This window comes from Stegodyphus dumicola, chromosome 9 (genome assembly GCF_044657685.1).
Source record: "Stegodyphus dumicola isolate Sdum_Otavi_A_Nest chromosome 9, ASM4465768v1".
Lineage (NCBI taxonomy): Eukaryota > Metazoa > Arthropoda > Arachnida > Araneae > Eresidae > Stegodyphus > Stegodyphus dumicola.
The window spans coordinates 113,107,417-113,127,926 of record NC_140776.1 but is presented as its reverse complement, the minus strand read 5'-3'; the positions used below and the strand labels follow the sequence as shown (position 1 = coordinate 113,127,926).

The 20,510-nt window shown below is 34.0% G+C and overlaps 1 protein-coding gene and 1 pseudogene across 5 annotated transcripts in view; one reads left to right on the top strand and one right to left on the bottom strand.

Annotated features, from left to right (window-relative positions):
- The window catches only part of LOC118181311 (uncharacterized), a 273,825-nt gene that overhangs the window by 184,672 nt on the left and 68,643 nt on the right, over positions 1-20,510 (top strand). The window contains exon 1 of one of the 5 annotated variants that reach the window (XM_035350426.2): positions 9,348-9,852. The exons of the other annotated variants lie outside the window; for them this stretch is intronic. The gene's annotated coding sequence lies outside the window, so the exon portion shown is untranslated. Of the gene's footprint in view, positions 1-9,347; positions 9,853-20,510 lie in introns of those variants that run through there. 5 annotated transcript variants of the gene reach the window in all.
- Positions 6,344-6,997, bottom strand: LOC146995455 (histone-lysine N-methyltransferase SETMAR pseudogene; annotated as a pseudogene).

Below are 20,510 nucleotides of genomic sequence, written 5' to 3'. Positions count from 1 at the left end.
TATACAAAGATGTTAGTAGTACCACATTTTAGCGTCCGTTATTAAACTGCAATATAGAGACTGGTTCATATCGTTTTGACAGAATGTGTCATAAACGTTCAACTGAAGTGTTCGTTACGTTATATGAAAGTACTACAAACACCAGTTATTTGACATACTATTGCCCGCTAAGCGGGAAATGGTATAGATGCAATTTAGAACGTTCCCAGCACATGCGTGAAGCATTTGCATTGAATGTTTTCCGAACGTTCTCTTGTGCTAGCTGGGTACTGCAGACGGTTTGGCATTCCTACAGTCTTTTTATTTCTTAAAACCGCAATCGCACACGTGTTGGGCATTTTCCTTTTTATGTTCAAGGTATGAATATGCAAAATTTTGCTCATTAGTATTCAAAGAATCAAGTTTCTACCACGGAAGAGTAGTAGCAGAACAGGAACAAACTTTTTTCCATTTCTTATTTCTTAATTGGCGGAAACGAGTGCAAAAGCAAGAACCAGATGACAGTATTATAGCCGTCCGAAGGCCGTCTACAAAGAACTAAGTTAGGGCCATTAATTTGGAGGCCTGTTGGCAAGTTTTGCCAGTTTTAGAGAATAAATGCTTACAAAAAAAGTGACCCTCTCGCTAGTCACGGAATGAAATGACCTAATTATAATGTTATGTGACGGTGTTTAGTCTAGGAGCAAATAGCACGAAATGTTGTGCAAATACATAATTGAAAGTGATAACGTTTTCGTTTGGGTGCTAGAGCAGTTAGTTAGAGTTTCTCATTCACATTGCACGGAATGTTAAGGCTCCGTGAAAGGTCCATAGAGGTATAGCAAGTGATAATATGGTTAGAAAGAAAAATTTATTGTTTCAAACTCCTGAAAATTTTTAATTCTAGTTGAAAATTTAGTTAATTTTTTAATTCTAGTTTAAAATTTAGTTTCCCAAGTTAGCCACCATGTTGCTTATTAAATAGGTTCTATGGAGAAAAAAAAAAAAAAAAAAAAAAAAAAAAATCTGAAAGGTTTCAGATTTTAATGGTCACCCAAAAAGGTTTGTTAACTTTTTTACGCTCTTGCTGGGCTCGCAGCCTACCAGTCTGCTGTCACACTCACACCTAATAACCCCCTTTTTTTAATGGCCATTTTAACTTTATTGTTACACATCGTTTTCTTCGTACTTACGCCACATACAATTCAATAGCAAAATTACAAAAATTTTAAAAGCAACATAGCAATATACGCTTAGAATTTCCGATGCAGCGTTAAGTGTTGGCGTACAGTTTTCTATTTTTTCAGTCTTTTCTCAGTTCATCATATCAGTCTTCAGTTCTTTTTAAGAAGACGGCTTTACAAAACTTTTTTTGTCTTTTTATTATGAACATTTTTTGTGTGCTTACTTTATTTGTTAAATATCACGTTCTTGGCGCTTACGTCACATAAAATTAAATTTAACGGCAAAATCACAAAATGTTTTAAAAATATATCTGCAGGATTTCCGACTGACAGTCTTGCGCGCTGGAGATAATGTTATTTTTCGTACAGTATTGCCACTGCTCGCTTCGAGATCGTTGAGTTTGTTAAAGAAGATTCGTTAAATTTTTACAAAATATGAAACAGATAATTAAAAAAAAATTCAAAATCCGGGCTTCCAGGCGGCCATGTTCGGGTGGAGGACTACGTTATTCAAAATTTGATGGTTTTAAGTACCTTTTTTTCACAATGCTAGAAGCATGCATACATTCATCAGATTCTTCATTATTAAATTTCTTGAATTATAATACTGGGCGATAATATTTGACGGCAACAATGTAAAAAGCGATACGCCGTTTATAGCGATTCAACGAAAAATGCCTTTTATGAGCGTACTATCCCATGCGGGAGTAACATCTTTTTTCGGGTAATAAAAATCTAATGTTAAACTTCTTTAAAATTCTTTAGAGTTATGGCCTAAATTCCTATGAACTAGGTCAAATATATTCCATAGAAATTTACAAAATTTTAGATATAGTTCTTATAGAGTTAAATATGTATATTCTACGGAGATATGTGTAGATATTCTGAAGAGATTTGTTCGGGCATTCTGTAAAAGTATGAGCAGTTTTTAAAGATCTCATGAATCTAATGTTAACAGGATAGAATGTAATGTTTCATATAATGTGTAAAGAATCAAATAATGTAATTCTATTTCAAATATTGCATCTAGTTTATAGAAAACTGCGCCATAATTCTAAAGCATTCTAAATCCTTGCTTCAGATTTTTATATAAAATCCTACAGAAGCTTTTGGGTAGTTAAAAGCATTATAAAATCAACAAAATTTTCTTAAAAAGAAAAAAGAAAGATTAAAAAGAAAGAACTAAATTTTCAATTGCAAAGTTTTTAAAACTTTGCACGAATTATTCTAACTTAATAAACCGATTCCTCAAGGGAAGTTAAAATTTTTTGTCTTACGGTATTCAAACTTCTTGTATTTTTATTTTTCCATAACGCGTATAAAATTTTCCCATATGTTAGTACAGTAACCGGAGAACGCAATAAAAGCCAGATTGTATTATTTTTCCACACTTACGAATATATGTCATAGCTGCATTGTGCTGAAGTGCACCTTGTTCCTTAAAGATACTCATTATAATATTAATTGTAAATAATAATTCTATTTGTCTGTATCTTTCATATGAAAAATTAATTTAATATTTATGGAAAAGTTTTAAAATAAAAAAAGTTTTCCTTCGTGAATTTTCTAAGAATAAACAAAAGAACCAGCGACTATAGTCGTCCTGCATATTTTCACTGCTTTTCAAATCTGCAGAAGAATATAGAGCGTTCCCATGTTAGCATAAATGTCGGTTTATCTAGCATCTTATAAAATGTTTCGCTATTCCACTTGGGGCATCTCTGTCGATAATCTCTACTGATAAATCATATTAAACTTTAAAAAAATTCTTATCCGTGCCGTTTAAAATTTCCCCCCATTCTTTTTCCCTCTTTTCTGACAGAAGGTTCTTGTATATGAATGTGGCATTTTAATTCTAGTTGTAAAGTTTCTTCTTACGCTATTTTAATAGAAAAAGGGAAAAGAATTAAGGAAGTAACAGTTATTAGGCTTAGAATATTTAATTTCTACTCCTCTGTCATAACATTCTTATTAATTAATACGGTATGTTAATGCCGTATACTTGATAAATCACATATACCAACAAGTATATATATTCAATATGTATATGTAACAAGAATATATATCCTTTTTCTTCTTAAGCCAACGCTCGTCTTTGGCAAGTCAGCCATTGACGCCGCGCCATCCAGTGTAGTCGTGCCCATCCTTCCATTGTGTCTTGGGTTTCTCCAGATCATCGCAGATGCGGAGATGATCAGCGTTTCCTTCTGCTAAGCTTCATAGGGGGCATATGGGAAAGCTCAGAATGCCGATTTTATGGAGATGGCTGTAGAGGTAGTAGTGGCCTGAAGATGGCCACAGCGACGTCTCGGGGCAGATTGTTGGGAATGCATCTTGTTATTATCGTTTCCATCTTTTTTACTAATGGCAGCTACCTTCCACGGTTTTAATGACATTCGACGTAATTTTGCTGCACATTGTTCTGTATATTAGGGAGTTTGTTGGCTGAGGCATAGAGCGTCCTTCCTTTGTGAGACTGTCCGTCCGCCTGTTATTTTCATATCAATGCCTCCAAAATTTTAAATTAGACTTTTAGCGACTGAACAATAGATTTTATTAACTGAAGAGAACATAACTTGAAAACTGAATTTATGAAGAATCCAAACAGCTTGGTCGCTAATATGTTTGCTGCGAGACAAAAATAAAGTTAACATAATTTGAGGCATGCTGTATGTTTGTTAAGCCATTATTAGCGCCAGAGGTGCTATTAATGTCATTTCTTTCAAAAGATTCCTTATTTAGCAAAGTTGTAAAATTATGAATCTACTTTCTGCATTGGAAAATGTATATTAATCATCCCGCTTAAAAATATGATTATAATAGTCGCATACCTACTTCTTAAAAAATTCATTATTAGTGCAGATAAGCTGTTTGTCTCGAAAGGCGATTTTGCGTTATTTCAACTTAATTTATTAATTAAGTTGTTGCCATTCGGAAAAAGGTGAAATATTATACTTTCGTATTTAATCTACTTGATATTAATTAACAAACTACATTATTTAAAAGCAATATAAATTAGTTTTTTTTTACTTTTAAATCTCACTTATTTAAATAAAAATGCATATAATTCATGACATACTAATGTACATAACATTACGTATTTTTATTCACTTTTCAAATATCCAGAAGATATGTTATGTTTCCATGTTAATCAAAACGCATATTCATCTAATATTCCGCATAATATTTCGCTATTCCACCTGTGTCATGTCTATCGATAATCTCTACTGATAAATTAGATTAAAAAACTGTAAAAGCCCTTTCGGACGATTGCCAAAATCTGAACCCTTTCAGATTTGTATTACTTCCTTGTACGAAGTAAAAGAGGTAATGTAATCGCAAAGAATTTTGGGTGTCATATTTCAACGAAAATATCTATTTTGACCGCTCTCGAATCCATCTGAACGATGTTTTTGAATGATATATGTACATACGGACAAAATGAAGGATTCCTTTTTCCAAAATTGATTGTAAAATGGATTTAAAACGGACTCAGAAGTTTTTTTTTTTTTTTTTTTTTTTTTTTTTTTGAGTCCAGTATTTTAATTCCCTTTAAAAATGATTTAATTATGTTGTTATGTTGCGAGTAAGTTTTTTATGAATTTAGTTAATCTGAGTGCAATAGTTGTAGAATTAAGAATTTCAACAATTTAAAATTTTAAGCTTAACGAGCCCGCCATTTATTTACATTTGAAAGTTGTTAGTGAATTAGTTGAATAGTGAATTAAGTCAGTTTAGTGTACCAATTTCAGTATGATTTTGCCCAGTGTGGCCAAACGTTAACTTTAAATTTTGTGCATCGAAAAATTTGTCTTCGTGCCCGCTGGCCGAATTTCTTGTTTCTATGTACAGACTCTAATTTTAATTAGAAGACTTTTTTAACTGTTTTAACTCTGTTATATTTTTCTGTATTTTATAATTTTTAATGAAGATGTTTTGAGATTTTATTATTTTTGCCTTGCCACGAAGTGAGAAACTTGTCTCTAAAGAAATTCGAAGAAGTAAGTTAAAATGAAATGCAGCAAAATTGTGTATTGTAACAGAAGGGAAGGGCACATAAGGAAGTCATGTGGCGTCCACATCAGATTTTTTTAATTTATTCCTCGGTGGTACACAAATTTGCAAAATGCAAAATCAAGTTCAGGCGTCTTTGTTGCATAATTGACTGTTTAAGAATTATAGAAAATCCTACCCATTTATTCCCTTCTTAATGAAAAAAATTTACTGTTTCCGTTAGATATGTATTCGTTTATAATCGCAAATCTGTACGAATAATTATTAAAACTAAGCGTAAAGGGCTAAATTTAATTTCCCGCGGAGCTAATTCTTCTAATTTACTTGTAGAACAGAGGAGCAAATATGTCAGAGTCACGAAGCGATTGGTAATTTTATCCGACTCGTTTGGTATTTATAAGTGATTCACAAAAGTTAATCGGTTACCATGGCAACGAAGATATATTGACCCTAGCAACGATGCCGACACCGACACGAAAGTCGTAACCACGTAAGTCAATCAACTCTGGTCGAAAGTCAAAAGTTCACGAATCACGACATTTCAGCGTTTTAACCATACAGATGGTAAATATTGAAAAAGGAAAAGCAGATTAGTGGATTGATTTCTGTACGCTGTACTGAACATTTATTCTATCAGTTTTTTTTTTTTTTTTTTTTTTTTTTTTTTTTTTTAATACAGAAGGAGCCGTTTAATGCCATTATGTTTGTTCACGGATATTTTTTGATAATATTAATCGAATGATAGCATTATGATGAGAAAAAATATCCTCTAAGCAATAGAATTTAGTTCATTTTATATAAATACAATATAAAACATATAATAAATATTTTCAGAGCATTTAATAAGGAAAATTCAACACATGCAAAAATGCAAAACATCATTTATGAACTGTTCATAACGTTTCTGCAAAGTTAATTCAAAGAGAACATGCTAAAATTTTAAATTAAGCAAGAAAAGCAAACTTTGTTTATTATAGATAATTTCAGATAATAAATCCCCCCCTAAGGAAAAAGGGGAAAAAATTGTGCAGATTTTTTTTTCTCCTGCCGTAGAAAGACTCGAAATACAATGTACGTCCAGAAAGTAAGTTCCGTTTGGTAATAAAAGTAAATTGTGTAGAGCTACAGAAAAGTTATTTATTGCACAAAATTCAACAACTCTTAAACTACTTTTCCACATAACTGCCGAAATACTGCAGGCATTTGTCATAACGTGGCACAAGTTTTTGTATACCTTCTTCATAGAAATTTGCCGCCTGTGTCTTCAACCAGTTGGAAACAGTTTCTTTCAGCTCGTCGTCATTGTTGAAGTGTTGACCGCCAAGGAAAGACTTAAGATGTAAGAACAGATGAAAGTCGCTAGGAGCGAGGTCAGGGCTGTACGGAGGATGGTCAAACACGTCCCAGCCAAATCCCTGTAGGAGGTTTTTCGTCACATTTGCAGTGTGTGGTCGTGCGTTGTCGTGAAGAAAAACAACACCTTTTGACAGCAATCCTCGGCGCTTATTCTGTATTGCGCGGCGCAATTTCCGAAGTGTCTCGCAATAAGCATCTGCTCTGATTGTTTGACCACGCGGTAAGAAATCAATGAGTAAGATGCCTTTCCAGTCCCAGAACACTGTGCACATCATTTTTCGAGGTGTCAAGATTTGCTTCGGCTTAACCTTTGCTGGGAATGAAGTGTGCCTCCATTCCATTGATTGACGCTTACTTTCAGGGGTGTCGTAAGAAACCCAAGTTTCATCTCCTGTGACTATCTGTGTCAGAAATTCTTCGCCGCTTTCAGCATAATGGGTCAAAAACTGAAGTGCTTTACCCATCCGTTTTGTTTTGTGTTGCTCAGTAAGAATCTTTGGTACTCAACGTGAGCAAAGTTTACGAAATTTCAGTTTTTCGGTAACAATTTCATGCATTAGTGATCGTGAAATTTGGAGAAATTCCATAGCGCGAGCACTAATTGTAAACCTTCGGTTTACATGGATCTTGTCATCAATCGCGTGAACCAGTTCTTCTGTAACCAAAGATGGACGCCCACTTCGTTCTTCATCGTGCACATCACTACGTCCGACTTGGAACTTTCGAACCCATCTTCTCACCATTGAATAAATCATCGCTTTTGGTCCGTAAACATCGCAAATTTGCCGATAAATTTCACTAGGTTTCACTTTCCTCGCATTCAGAAAACAAATCACAGATCTGATTTCACAAGCGGCGGGATTTTCAATCAACACCGACATTGTAAACAAGCACAACAAAGCGTACGTGACTGACAGCGATCTCCAAATGGCGCGCGTTTCTTCTCCTTGATACAGAGCGTCTACTGCGCATGTGCGGAACTGCGATCGCAGAGCTGCAGCGGAGATAAATTGAAACGGAACTTACTTTCTGGACGTGCCTCGTAGATAGGGTTATTAAAAACTACGTCACACTAAGATTTTTCCTGATTTTAAACCGTTGACTGAAATCGAAACCAAGCTGTCTAACAACTTAACTTTCACCTCGCGACATTTCTGTATTTCTCTCCCACTTGACAATTTATATCATTATTTGCCGAAAATTAGGATTTTTTTTTTTTTTTTTTTTTAAATTTGACATTGCCCAAATATGAATATTTTCGTCATTTAAAACACTTCTGTAATCGGAAGTATATGACTACGATCAACGTTCGCGAAAAAAAAAAGGCCGAATAAGTACCCATCCCTTGCCCTGCCTATATATATATAATCGAAACAGAAATTGAAAAGCTAACAAGTAATGAGACGTGAGACCTATTTGGTCTTAAAAAATTTTTTGCGCAAAATGCTGCAAAAATTTGAAATAAAAGGTAGAAATATTGCAGCGAGCTTGCTAAAAACTTACCAGGAGCTGTAGCTCCACGAAATAGTTCAACGCAGTATTACTAAAATATTAACATAGAAGAATTTTTTTTTTAAAATATTAACATGGAAAAAAGAAAAAACTGCTTACATGCGAAATAAAACTGTTTTAAAATCAATGTTGGAAAACATGTGAATGCATGAAAAAACTAATCTGACCGTTGTGATATGTGAAAAGTTAATACATATAAAAAAAAGATCGACGGAACAAGCTAAAACAAAATAAAATTAGTACGTTTGATACTGCCGTTTGTAACAAAAACGCGTAACTAGATGTCAAAACAGTCTCATACACAAAATTTCAACTTCTACGACTAATCATTTTTAAGTTTTGTGAGATACATACGTGTGTACGTACGTATACGCGTCACAAAAAAAAATTCATTTTAAATCTATTTTCAATCCGTTTTGGAAAAAGAAAGTCAGTCCGTTTATCGTGTGCTTACGTACAAACGTCATGAAAAAAATAAATAAATAAATAAATAAATAAATAAATAAATAAAATAAAATAAAAATAAAATATAAATAAATAAATAAATAAATAAAAATCGTTCAAATGGATTCGCAAACGATAAAAAGTGGATATTTCTGTTGGACTGTGATACGCAAAAGTTTTTACGATTATGATACTTCCTTTGCTTCGTACCAGGAAATTAAAACGCAAACATTTCCATTCAAAAATGATGAATATAAAAGGTGATATTTTATTCTCTATGTAATTTAAGTACAGGCACGAATCCCTTGAAAGTAACCAATTTAATGCAATAGTACGCTGTTGAGAGTGTGTTCGTATTAAGAAAGTTCTTTAAATCTTCCGTGCGTGTAAAGGATGATTTTAAAGCTCGAATTTAATCAATAGTCAGATTTTCAATTTTAATCTTTATATCTTCAGTCGTGGAAGAGACAGATAAGCGGTATTACAGATGTCTGGGATGCGAATCGTATCCACATAACATTCTTATTTAACAAAATGGAGACGATCATGAAAGGAAGATCTAAGAAACCGGCGGAACAAATATCATTACACAAATGACAGATCATTAACTGCGTCTTAGAATCATTCGTCCGTGATTGTGTCGGATGAGTCGAAAGATTGGGACAAAGTCGTGAACTCGCGTGATCGCAGCCGAAATCATGCGTGAGTCGCGTGACAATTAAGGGAGTTTGCGCAAATGCCAAGGTTGCCCGGAATCCCAATTCGTGACGCCTAACTTTCCTTTTCGAGAACCGTCACTCCCAATTAGCATCCTTGTTCTGGGTTATGCGGATCGCTGTTGCCATTCTGGGTCAGAGGGGATAGAAATCGACTATTCGCAGAGGGCCAGAATAGTGCTGGATGGTGCATGCAAGTACCTCATGCAAATTACCACCTGTGTAACCGTTTTATGTATTAACAGAATCACGGCTTCCAGAAAAAAGAACAAACGAGATGAATTTTATGGATTCGGCATATGACTCTGTGGCTATCGCATTCGTTGACCCCTCCTTGTGTGTGTCCTTCGTGAAAGCATTGAAGTATCATCACTTCACGCCGATGGAACAATAGAACTTGTGACAAGGAAATTGTGAAACTTTGTGACATTTTACTTGCTAGTAGGAAAGTAAGTGTTTGCCTCGGAAAACAAGGATTTGAATATGTGATTCTTTGAAACACCACCACGGGAATGGTGAATCTCGAGTTCTTCGTCACGACAATGACAAGTTTGGATAAAGTATTTTTGGATTAGACCTCACATGGCAAGTGGTAAGAAAGTCTTGAGAGTGGTCGTCTGAATTTAATCCCGAAACTGATCGGACAGGTATCATTTTATTTGTGTATTATTTTCAGTGAACTATCTCATTAACAAATCAGCTGTTACGAATAGCATAACTGTTACACTGTCACTGTACGTGTCGATTGTAGTCCTTACGAAAATGTTTTATGGAATTCTGTAACAAAATCTAGTCTTCTTTAAAATCTTCTAGGTTTTAGAATTACATCCCGATTGTCTATAAACTAGGACAGAGATCTTCTATAGAATATACTAAATTTTAGATTGCATGTGTAGGCTTATGTCTATGCTATATGTGTTATGTTTATGCTATAGAAATTCGATAGCGTACGTGAAGATATTCTGTAGCGATTTGTGCAGTTATTCTATAAAAGCATGTATAATTTCTATAGGTCTCACGCATAGAATTTTAAATAATATGTAGGGAATCAACTAACAGAATTCCTTTAAAAATATCAGATCCAGTTCATAGAAAATTAGGCCACGATTCTAAATACTTCTAAACTTTCATTGCTTTAATTTTCTATAAAAGATTCTACAGTAGCTTTCGATCAGTCGACAGCATTATAGAATCAACAAAACTTCCTTTGGGGATTAAGAAAAATAAATTAAATTCTAATTTTTAATAGAATTTTTTATTCTATATTTTGTACTCATATATGACGTGGAAGAAAGGAATAAAAATTATCGGAACAGGTGCGAATTTCCTTTTTAATAAAGAATTTCAGTAACGTTTCGATTTTAAAATTATTAAAAAATATGAATACGTTTTAAGTAACAGCAAAATGTAATTAATATTAATTAAACGGCTTCGAAATTGTACTAAAAATGTGTAAATACCCTCTGTACTTTCAAAGACGGAACGATAACTCGTTTAACAGTCTTAATAATGCTATTTTCAGTGTTGTTTATCGTATATTTTTAGTATCGTCTAACGGTCTTAATTTCAAGGAATTATGTTAATTAAGGAGTAGGAACTCTACAAGATTACATAATATTAAGCACAACTGTTAGAACACAGTGCCTAATTATCGAATATGCATCTTTATTAAAACCTGAAGTAGCGTTCTACTCAAAAACGTGTTACCGTTTAATGATACTGGCTTAAGTAAGCCATTATAGGATCTACCCACTTTATTTTGAAACTACCTCACATATTTAAATATTTCTTATACTTGGTTATTAACGCCTTTAGAACGATGGGTGGGAAGGTTTGACCTAATTCTTTATTTGGCGTATATTATCAAAGCTTGACATAATGAGCATTATAACTTTAGCTTTTTTTTAGCGTCTGAAAACTTTGTGAATTGACGTTTGATGTTGGCTTTCATTCTACCTTCGTATTATCCGACAGATCAGACTGATCGAAATCGAGTTCTGAGAATTGAACGAAGAATTAATTAGGTTTTACAATTACTTGCTTCGATATGATATTCTTACTTCGTGTCATTGCATACCATCTCCGCAAAAATAAATCTAATAAATAAATGTCACAAATCTAATAAATAAATAATTGTGGAAAATTTTCCGTACGTAAGTTTGCTTTTTCTAATAATGATTATGGTAATTATTAGTGTGATTGCTGATTGAGTTTGACATTTCCGACTTCGATTTCATTGGCCAGTACATGTTCAGGGAAACAGCTTTTCTTTTTCATGAGTTTCTGTCGTATAGCATAAGTAATTCTTAGATTTTGTAGAATTCATTTGAAAAGAAACATACCAAAGTAAAATTTAAAATTAGTAAAAAAAAAAGTATCCTAGACTAGTGTTAGATTAGATTAGGTTAGCACTAATTTTAAATAAAATTTTACAATAGACGCCGCTTAATACGATCGTGGTTAATGCTCGGATATTGCTATCGATTTTTCGGATATTGTTATAGATATATGAAAATTAATAGATATTGTTATCGATATCTGAAAAGGGTGAACTAAGGAATAGAAAACTTTAAATTCAGGAAAAGAAATATTGGTAATAAAAACAAATTCATCCGTATCCATTTCTAAAATTTTATTATTTTTTAATCACCTTTTCTAAATAAACAAAAAATATCTGTTTATTTTTTAAAAATGCAACCTACTCAACAGTTGCTGTTTCGAGTAGTATCAGCCGGACTCATCTTCTCCTTCACGCCAACTCGTGATCCGATTTTAAATGTCAACAAACAGATTATTTTACGAATTTCTAACCAAATTTCACCATGTTAAAAGAGTCATGTTAAAAGAGAAACTGGTTTCCAGAAGCTTCAGACAAAAACAAATGAAGAACTTTGAACTCGTCAAAGCTTGGCGACAATTTTGGGTCGAGTGCGTCTAGTCCAGAGCAAGAAGGATTGTTAATGTGTTAACACGAATAAGAGTGGAAAGAGCAACAAACAACAGAAAGAAAATATTTTCTGGGATAATTCTGCACCTGCCTTCTTTTCTCTAAGGACTTATTTGGGTTACAGGATGAAGTCGAGGAAAATTAATCTTTCCGTGAAGTTTGTCGCTGTTTTCAGGGTTTTGAAAAGTTTGTATATAATGCGCATGCTAATTGAAGAGATTAACTGTCAAAACTGAATTAAACAAAATGCGTTTCTTGACAGCCTAATTGATGGAATGGCCTTTACCCTCTTCAGCCCTTTGCTTGACATGCATTTAAAACATATTCATCTCTTCAGAACTGGACAAAACTAAGGAATTTTCCCCCCCTTTCTCTTCGAGAGATGAAAATATTTTTAAAAGTTCGTAATTTCATCGCTCAGTTTTCACAGAATTGCAATAGTACAAATACAGTTTTTATACAACGTATTTCAACTTTTACCACCGCCTATTTACAGCACATTTTAGTCATTTCTTACCAGCAGGAATGAAGTCGCTGAACACAGGTAGTTTTCGGACCGGGGCTCGAATCTCGGTGAACAGGCTGGCTGCGTGGGAGTTTACGTGGTTTTCCTCATGTGTAACGTGGATAAGAACCAGTTTTCCTTGGAAAGTCTACCGCGAAAGTATCCCTTCGCTTAGGTATACAGCCCTCGAGTGCTTTGCCTTAATCAAATAAACCAAGCTTAACCAAAAGTGCTATACGAAATACACGATTTTTTTCAATAGTATATTTATTTTGGGGTTTTCTCTTTTTTATGGGTTTACACATCTAACGATATTATGAGAATTTTTTTCTCTAAAACAAAAAAAGGCGTTTCTCCCATCACAAGTTTTAACCGAAACATTTGTGCTAGATTTTACGTAACGAGTTCGTACGCGGAGCATTTTATGACCCTGGCATTAATATTTTGCCTGAGCTCTGTCTCGCTTAGGAGAGGAAGGACAGAATGTACTTCTGGGAAGTCTTCGCGTAAGTCAACCAATCAAATTTGCTGCAAACGAAGTTTACTGGAAAGAGGGTAAGAAAATTCAACATGTCTGATTAGCTAACTTATAGAAAAACCTCCGAGAAATATATTCTTTCCTTCTGTTCTGCGCAATATAAAGCTGCAGACGAAACATTTCCCCCAGCCTTCTAAAATGCCCTAGGTACATACGCGCAACAGATGGCTGAGAGGAACTGTTTCGGCAGGAAATCTCTCGTTTGAACTAGTGGAGTGAATGCCGTTTCTTATAGCAACGCACATTGCTGTATGTGATAACTCCATTAAATGGAAAAGAGTGCATGGAATTTTCGCTTTCCTCGCTGAATGTTTTCGTGGTGTAACTGATAGCCAGTCCGGAATGCAATCGGAAGATCCATGGCTGGGATCTGGCTGATGTTTAACGTTTCCTTCCTCGAGAAAAACTTTAATGACTCTTTAACACTTCGAGGAAACCATGAAAAGCCCTTGCAGCCAGCCCCTTCATTGGGACTCCAGTCCACGTCAACCTACCAATGCCCAGTGGTCTTATCAGCTCTGCTACAGGTGTGCAATTAACAGAAACATCAAGTTTCCATATTTCTGGTTGTAGATTTTTTATGAGGATTTTTGATGCTGCATGAGAGATGAAAAATGAGCAGCACGGACTTCTCGAATACGCGCCGAGCGTGCTGACCACTACACTACTAAGGCATGCTAAGAAGGGGGTGAATACCTTATATACTCCCCCTTTTAAAGGGCTACTGGGGATCAGGAGACCCAATCGCCAAATCCTGTGGTGGAGAATCATCATCCACCAACTTATTTAGTTCGGGCGTCACTGTAGAGACATTAGAATTTTTGATACTGCATGAGAGATGAAAAATGAGCAATGCCTTCGCCAGAACTCGAACCACGGGCTTTTCGAATACGTGCCGAGCGTGCTGAACACTACACTACGAAGGCATGCTGAGAAGGTTGGAGAAATATCGTGTATGGTAACACACATCGCAGGTCTGTTTATGAAGTATTATTGTCACGTGACGTATATCCGGTATGTTGTATTACATTTCAATTCCACACGTTTAAGTGCATCCGATGTAACTTTTTGAGTTCTTCAAGAATTAAGATCGCATGTCTCGGATAACAAACGGTGTCTCGAGTTACGAACACTCAATCGACAACGAATGATTTTCAATTGTATTTTGAGACAAACTCTGACATAGAAGTAGCCCTCGGGAACATCATCTTAATATTTTCTGCTGCTTAATTCTCATTAACAAAGCACGGCAACAATTGATTCACGTGTCCTTTATTCGATCTGGCTAAGATTATACATTTTTATATACCTGTTGATTGTTCTTATTACTTTGTGTTTGTAATCTGTTTTATTTTAATTACATGCGAGCACCATTTGATTGCATTATACCAATATTTTCTGTAATATTTTGTGTTTATGCTTTCCACCGTTTGCTACAACTGGGCCAGCTCTATTGAAAAAAACTGTTATGATCTTTGTGCAACCTCTTGACATTCTAAACTCACTGGTGGTTATACTGTGTTAAGTTATTCATTGGTAATAATTCGCAAGTCCATTTCTGTTCGATTTGGGTTCGGCTTCGTGTGTTTAACTCCATTTTTACCGTTTACTGGAGATTGCTATAAAACTGTGTCTCTGATTATTATCAATAATATTGTGTCCCTAGGTAAAAACTTGGACTTGAAAGTCAAGATCGGAAAAAATTACTACAGGTTACCAAGATGTGATTTTGTGCGGAAGTGTCACTAAATTATACAAACTACTAAGTTACTAAAGGGCTACCACAAAAAAAGTTAAGTTACTAAAGGGCTACCACAAAAAAAGTTAAGTTACTAAAGGGCTACCAAAAAAAAAAAAAAAAAAAAAAAAAAAAAACCCGATGATTTTTATTGTTTGACTTCTTAAATTAATATTTACACGTTCCTGTGGTTCATACAATTATTTAGGAAAGTTACACTATATTTAAGAAAATTTCGTAATTCGTTATAAAAAGTAAACACAAGAATTCTGAATCCGATATATGACAAAATCTGACCAAGATATTTTATATTAAAATCGGGAAATATATTTAGGGTCTGTGCGCAAACTGAAGAACGTTTGGTTTGGTTTATCGAGGTTAAGACAAAGCGCACTAGGGCTATCTGCCTAGGGGAGGGATGCCTTCGTGGAGAACGTTTTAAGGCAACTGGTTCGTATATAGGTTACACATGGGGAAAACCACGAAAACGCCCATGAATCCAGCCCATTCGCGGGATTCCAACCTCGGACCGAACTACCAGTGTTCAGCGACTTTACCGCTCGGCCGGCCAAACTGAAGAGCGAAAAATAAAATAACTAATTAACGTAAATAAAAATCAAATTTGCACTTAAGCAAAAATAAAATATCAGCTTCGAAAAAGTTTTTTGATGTTAAAAGATTAAGTGACAAGCATTTATATGTATGGATATTCTTGTGAAAAGTATTGTTCGATATAATGTTTTCAAAATAGAGATCTTGTTAACAGAATTTTATATATTTGATTCTATGAGATCGCTGCCTAGGTGCATAACAAACTGTAATACTATTTACATTAATGAAAAATAAAAAATATTTGTATTTTAATGAGTTTTTAGTATGATTGCTAGATTATGATTTTAAAATAGTATTAATAACATTTTTTACACTTTAAAACTTGTAAATTACGTTGCGAAATTTTTTCTGTAATCTATTGTAACAAAACGATAAATTTAAAGAGTATTCAACCCGTAAATCATAAAGGAACATTTTTGAATTGAATTCAAAAAGAAAAATCAACCTCGAATGAATTTAATTAATTCAAAAACAGATCCCCAAAGCAAATTTTAACATGTCATTAAATATTCAAGATTTTGAAATTGAAGCTCGATGAACGTTTTTCGTAGGGATTCAAACGTTTTGTATTTTATGTATTTTTTTGATAGTAAGTACAGCGTTTCCCTAAATGCAAGTATAGGGGCCGGGTAAGTATATAAAACACTAAATTTCTTAATTATTTCAAAGCTGAATTTTCTTAATGTGTTCGTTTGTTTCGTTTTTAGCTTTAAAAAGACGACAACTTGAATATTTGTGGCATTTAAAACATTTTTGTTACTGAAAGTCTATGTCTATGATCAACGATTGAGAAAACTAAGTCCGGCTAAGGGCTTTTATGGACACGGTGTATATATTTATTCTGTTTTTATGATAAGTATTGTAGGCGTCTAAAAAAAGGAGCCGAAGCAGCCAGTCTGAAAAAAAAAATAATATAGCTAAGAAACTAATGTATCGCAGTTACGCTAGTTACATCAACGTTTTATGAGGTATGGCTTACTATGTTTTATGAGTCATGGCTAGATGAACAGGATGTTATCATTCGTCCTTTCGGACAGAATTAGGATGAAGCTTAAGCAGAGAAGAACTAAGCTAAAATTTCTAATTTTTCGCCTTCCACATTAGGACTTGGTAAGGGAAACTGTACATAGATCTATTCGTTCTATTTTTCATTGTGGTGTGTAAATGTTTGAAAGGAAAATATAAGTGAAAAATGTTGACCTTTCACAATGAAACACTGAATTTGCTGTCTATGTGCTAGCACTGACGAGCGCGTAAAATTGCATTCAGAGCCCCATACAGGCTATGTGGAGTCAATAGGTACTTATCAAACAGGAAAAAAGAAAAATCAGTTATGGCTTTTCCGAGATTCGAACTCCAGACCTTCTGACTGCCAGGTAAAGACCGAAGCAAGGCAAGCACCTATGCATCACTATCCCTTCTGGGCGGCACATCCGACTGCCAGTCGGACTTGTTGCAATAACACCACGAAAGTACGCGATAAAGAGGGAGAAAATTCCAAATAAATATATCATGATATTCCTGGTGGCCCAAGATAAACCGAATCTAGCAAGGAGAGAACATATGGACTATAGGGCGATAAAGTGACCCAAGAGAAACTGAGCCGGGCATAGTATATTTTACTTACTTTCGTTTCGGATTATCCTGGGCCATCCGATATAAGAGAAGGCTTTGCCACCAGTAAATACTTATATTGAAAGTAATTATCAATAATCCGTGTGCCATTTGGGTAAAGTTTTACTTCTGAAGAAAAAGAAAGGATATCTGATCACCGTCGGATTCGACAAGAGATTTATTCGAAATCTTCTTTGGTCTAAATTCAGATTTTACATTGGAGTGTTTGTTTTGCAGTAAGATTCTTAATGCGTCTTAAAACATAAGTAAGAATCGATGTAGTATACGTTATGTAGCGCGTATTTCTCTACAATAATGAAATAGGATGCCCCTGGAATCTAGTTTGCTTCGCGATCTATTGAAATATCAAAAGACTATATTCGATTTATGAATCTAAATTTTCTGAAAACCTTTACTGGCTGTCTTCTTTTTTTTTTCGGGGGGGGGGGGGGAATAAAATTAATCTTCAGAAAGCAATAAAAATGCTTAAATATCGGGAAAGTTCTTGCAAATTTTGGCTGAGTACTGCACACCTAATTGGGATGCAAGTTAAAAAAAAAGAAAACGGACAGAACACGACTTGCAAAACGGATATGGCCAAACCATTTTGCTCGGTGACAAGCCTTTATTACTCTCTTTTACAGACTCTGTGATCGCGATATTTCTGCAAAAGCCACGATAACAAATTAACCCCGGCGACCCTAAAGCCTGTCTCTGAGCTTGTTCCCATAACTTGTTCGAAGACGGCTTTTGTGAGTTGCTATCTGCATGGGCACGACCGTGGCCTTCGAGATAACATGGCCTGGTTAGCTGCGAGTGACGTCACGAAAGGCGTCCGATCCTTCCGTGACTTTCTTTGCTTCAGATTTGAATGCGAGCGTTTCGTTCGATGTTTAGAGTGCTTTGTTTTTAATAATGCATAATGATTAAATTTCCAGAGACTTGACGGGAAAACGTATATAAAAGGTAGTATATTCATTTGCAGTTAAGATTAATAACTTAATAAATATTATTTTTTAAGAAATATTCACGAAATTTTCTATGCCATGTTTTAGGTTATCTTGTGCATTTTTTTACACTGCATTGTAATAATTTGTTAGGATACACTCAAAAAAGAAAGTTTTGAAGTAAGGAAATAAAAAGGCTGTTATTTATTAACATAAAAATATCTTTAAAGGTTGGAGAAGGAGAGGAATGAAAATACTTAGAAATATAAATAATTCACTAACAAAAGTAAATATAATTTAGCAAATTTAAAGACATAAAAAATTATTTTTCCTTGAAACTATAAATATTTCAGGGCTTCCAAACATTATGCAAATACATTTTTAATTCATTTAAATTACTATCTAATAAAATGAAAAGCAGTTCAAAAGCCACAGAAAAAATTTAAACCTCAAAACTTTGTAAATTAAATAAATTACAATTTTCCTGCAACATTACAGAAAACGAATAATTTTCACATATTTATATGTTATCTATAGCAATAATTATAATAATATTTACGTCATTTAATAATATTTACATTATTACTTATATGTAGATGCATAATAAATGATATATTTACAAATAAAAGCCATCCATAAAATGTTCCACAAAAGCGTAAAATCAATAAATTTGCCAACGAAAGTCTCAAAACAACTATACATAGAACAAACCATCATTTCTGTCTAATTAGCAAATACTGTGCAAGTTGTACTAGTATACTGAAGCAATAATTAATCGCAATTGATAATTTATTTTGAAAATTATGAAGTATTATTAAATAATAAGGAAACAGCAAAGGATTAATAAATTTAAATGTAAAAGGTACAATATTGAAAATATATTTGAACTGCATCATATTTAGTACACTATTTTTAAAAAATAAAACAATGTCATTTACATACTCATATCTTTTCCATCACGTATTCTTGACTTTTTTAAGTTTCCTTTCATCGATTTTTGTATGCATATTATATTGAAAAACTTTAGTATACCGTATATACCCGCGTATAAGTCGAGATATTTTGGACAAAAAAAAGACTTCAAAGTGGGGGGGGGGGGTCGACTTATACGCGGGGCCATAAAAAATTAAAAGAATCGGAAGTTCAAAAATTTCTTTATATAATGCAGTTGTGTTCTTCCCGCACTCAAATTGGACGACTTATCAAATAAGTCCCTCACTTGAAGTAATTTCATGACTTAAATTATGTGACGAACTAATTACAGAGTCCCTCTGAAATTATTATAAAATCATTTAAAAAATGTTGTATTAGCAACGAACTAGACGGCACGGAAGATGATGCTGTTTTTGAAAGTGAAAATGACGACGAAGGCTCTAGTAGTGATTGTAACAATACAGAGTTCGAGACTGAATCTCAGATGATTTTGAATAAATGTAGTACTTAAAAAATTTTTTTCGAAGTTTCTCGATCGATTTCGGAAGTGGGGGGTCGACTTATACGCGGGTTTCTTATTTTCTACGAATTTTTTATGTCGAAGTGTGGGGGGTCGACTTATACGCGGGTATATACGGTAATTGTTTAAACAAATATTTGAAATGGTGCTCATTATTTTTTTAATCTGCTAGAAAATGGAATTCCACACATTAAACAAGTTTCATGAACATCAAACATGTTAATGTTTTGTACATATATCTCGGTAAGTATGACCAGTAAAGAATGTTGTTCAACTTCTTTACTGGTTCTTCTTTACTTTCAACTGGAACAACTTCATCTCCTAGATAAACTGCTATATCCATATGAAGCGATACGAAGATACTTTTCTCAATTTTAGGATGTGTATGAAAACTGAGCAATAAAATATAAATACCAGAAACAGATTTGTGTAAAATAATATTTGAAGTACCTGAAATATTTAATTTATTCGGTAACATAGAAGAAAAATTCTCAAATGATGCTATTTTGTTCTTTCTCAAAAATAATCTTAGCTCTTTTTTCCTTCTTGCTCATCCTCTGAGGGGTTGGAATTTCAGATAAGTATTTTGGACAACCAGAAAAAATGCATGGGTAAGCATCGTTATTTAATTTAGGATGCCATCTACACATCTGAATAAAAGTATCTTCGTTTGTTGGTAAATAATCATAGCGAATAATATCATCTTTTCGAAAATGTTTTTCACACACAACGCTGCGATCACTTGCAATAAAATTTTTCCTTAAAATTCTTTTGATCCATAAATCCCGTTTTACTTTATCTTTTGGAAATTTGAATACTGATACATATTCGTTGGTGCCATCGTAATTGGATTTGCATGCTGGAACGCAACATCGTGCAGGCATGATGAAGACAGCTCTACATAGACGTCGATCGTTATTCTTGTTAACAAATAAGTTAACTAGTAATCTC